The following is a 3,063-nucleotide window of genomic DNA, read 5'->3' on the forward strand; positions in this document are numbered from 1 at the left end:
TATATATATATATATATATATATATATATATATATGGTGGTTGGTAAGCAACCATGTGGTTGCAAACTAGCCACATGGTTCTGGGTTCAGTCCTACTGTGTGGCACCTTGGGCAAGTGTCTTCTACTATAGTCTTGACCCAACCAAATACATACACACATATATAAAAACATTACGCCCATTATTATATTAGAAGATATTATTAAGGCGCCGAGCTGGCAGAACCGTTAGCACACCAGGCAAAATGCTTCTGTCTGCCCTTCATGTTCTGAGTTCAAATGCTGCCAGAGTCGACTTTGCCTTTCATCCTTTTAGGGTCAATAAATTAAGTTCCAGTTACACACTGGGGTCAATGTGATCAACTGGTCACCTCCCCCAAAATTTCAGGCCTTGTGCATATAGTAGAAAGGATTATTAAATATTAGCAGGAATTGTATAAAAGGAATTGATAAAATATTTTGTGTTTCGTAGAAGTATAACCAATTTATTGCAGATAAATTTCAAGAACAAAATCTTATGTGAACCCTGGTTGAGAACCACTGATTTAAACCAACCATATCCAGCTCAAATATTCTAACTGTTTTATGTTTAAATTGGCTAGATCTGGTTTCTCACACCTGTCCTACAATGTCATTCTAAAAATAAACAATTAACATCACTGAAGTCTCAAAGCTCAAAGATAAAGTATGATTATTCAGAGACAATGTGAATAAATAAGCATTGCATTTGACAGAGTCATTTGAATGCTAAAGGATTAAGAAGTAGCAAATTGGTGAAGCCATTATAAGATAAGCTGCCTTGTGGCATACAAACGAAATGTGTAGTGGCCTTTTGTTTGTCTTTACAGTCTGAGTTCAAATTCCACCGAGGTCAACTTTGCCTTTCAACATTTCAAGGTTGATTAAAATAAGTACAGCTGGGTACTGGGGTTGATATAATCAACTAGGCCCCCCCACCTCTTACCTCCCTCCAAATTCCAGGCCTTGTGCCTATAGAAGAAAGAGAGATATATATGTGCCAGTTCTTTGTGCCCTGTGTTTAACCACCACCAACATCACCACTGCTGCCACTGCCACTACTACAACCACCACTAACAAACATGACCCATGACCACTGACCACTGACACCAACAATAACAACAAACAGTTTCATTGTTTGTTGTTGTTATTGACTATTTTCTTTAGCCAATACAGTGATTGCTTATAAGCTTTAAGCTCATTAAATATCATTATTATTATTATTTACAGAAGTGTAAAACTTAGCACTGCTTATCAAATCATAGCAGAAAATACACACGCCTGTTTATAGCTACACTGACGTTGCAACTTTTGTAGAAGCGAGTGAGATGTAAACAAACACACAAATACACACACACGCGATTGTTTTCTGTGGTTTGAAAGTAAACTGCTTAATAACATTGGCATGCCCCGACCGCACTAGCTCTTATCTTTTACCTGTTTCAGTCACTGGACTGCAGCCATTCTGGGGCACTTGCTTTGAAGGGGTTTTAGCCGAATGAAGCAACCCCAGTACTAATTTTTCGAAGTTTGGCACTCTTATTTTATCAGTCTCCTTTGCCGAAACACTATGTATGTTATGGGGACATAAACAAACCAACACTGGTTGTCAAGTGTTGGTTGGGGAACAAACTGGGGTTGATTTCTTTGACTAAACCCCTCAAGGTGGTGCCCCAACATGGTTGCAATCAAATGACAGAAACAAGTAAAAGATACACGAGGTTAACCCTTTTCCAAGCTACAATAGTCTACAAGGTGAGGGTTTTAGCTCCAGTTATTATCCTAAGATGTAAGCCCTTCACAGATGATTTAGCTCATTGGTTCTCAACTGGGGTCCATATAGCCTCTGAGGGTCTATATAAGATTTTGTGGGGTTCAAGCAACAAAACAGGTATTTTAAGGGCTCTTGAAAAAGCAGTTTGTTTTAGATGTATTCATTGGTATGTATTGTAAAAAAAACAGCTAGGCTTCTTTCTCTCACATTTTTACAAAGTTCAACCTACACAAGTTAATATGAGAAAAACAAAATAGGAATTTTGAAAGAAGTTTTGAGGGTCTACCAGAATAAAATAGTAATCAAAGGGGTCCATAGATATAAAATGGTTGAGAATCCCTGATTTAGCTGAACAGCAGAATGTAAGAAAATCACATGTCAATAAATGATTAGAACAAAAAAATTTGCAAAGTGGAATAAATTATTTTACCATGAGAAAGAGGAAATATGGGTGGAGCCCTTCATCAGAAAGAGATGAAATGATAACTTACAGGTGACTTGAGAAAAGTCTGATGCAATTTCCCAACAGGTGGGTTAATTGAAGCAAGCTAGATTTAGGCCTCCTGCCTTGTTGAACTGAGGTAGTCTAATTTGATACAATGACTTGAACTGGAGCCACTGCATTCACATGTGACATATACAAGCCAATAGATGATTGTCCTACATTCAGTAACAGGATATGGTGAGAAGAATGCTGTGTTCACCACATACAACTATGACCTGTACTAGCAAATGGAAGCTGGTCTAGTCCAATGGTTTGCAAACACTTTTTGTTTATGAACCTGTTTGGTATCTGTTTTAATCTACTGGATCCCCCCATAGCCATTTAATTGTTTGTAAAAATCCCATTATATTTTTACAATTAAATATTATTAAGAATTGTTAAAAAAAAAATATTGCTAAAATATTTTGTGTATTGTAGATATATTCTTTTTTTTTTTTCTCTTAACTTGTTTCAGTCATTAGACTGTGGCCATGCTGGGGCATAGCCTTCAATTTTTAGTCAAATGAATTGACTCCAGTACTTATTTTTTTAAAGCCTGGTACTTATTCTATCAGTCTCTTTTGGCGAACTGCTAAGTTACAGGGACTCAAACACACCAACACTGGTTGTCAAGCAATTGTGGGGAGACAAAAGGACACACACACATGATGGGCTTCTTTCAGTTTACATCTAACAAATTCACTCACAAGGCTTTAGTTAGCCCAAGGCTATAGAAAAAAGACACTTGCCCAAAGTACCATGCAGTGGGATTGAACTCAGAGCCATGAG

General features: G+C 37.2%; 1 protein-coding gene across 7 annotated transcripts in view; it reads right to left on the minus strand.

Moving 5' to 3' along the window:
• LOC106870410 (uncharacterized) overlaps positions 1–3,063 on the minus strand; it is a 58,666-nt gene that overhangs the window by 28,608 nt on the left and 26,995 nt on the right. The window contains exon 1 of one of the 7 annotated variants that reach the window (XM_014916467.2): positions 2,282–2,397. The exons of 5 other annotated variants lie outside the window; for them this stretch is intronic. The gene's annotated coding sequence lies outside the window, so the exon portion shown is untranslated. Of the gene's footprint in view, positions 1–2,220; positions 2,398–3,063 lie in introns of those variants that run through there. One more of the 7 variants, XM_014916468.2, reaches the window with a different exon arrangement.

Source organism: Octopus bimaculoides, chromosome 23 (assembly GCF_001194135.2).
Source record: "Octopus bimaculoides isolate UCB-OBI-ISO-001 chromosome 23, ASM119413v2, whole genome shotgun sequence".
Classification (NCBI taxonomy): Eukaryota; Metazoa; Mollusca; class Cephalopoda; order Octopoda; family Octopodidae; genus Octopus; species Octopus bimaculoides.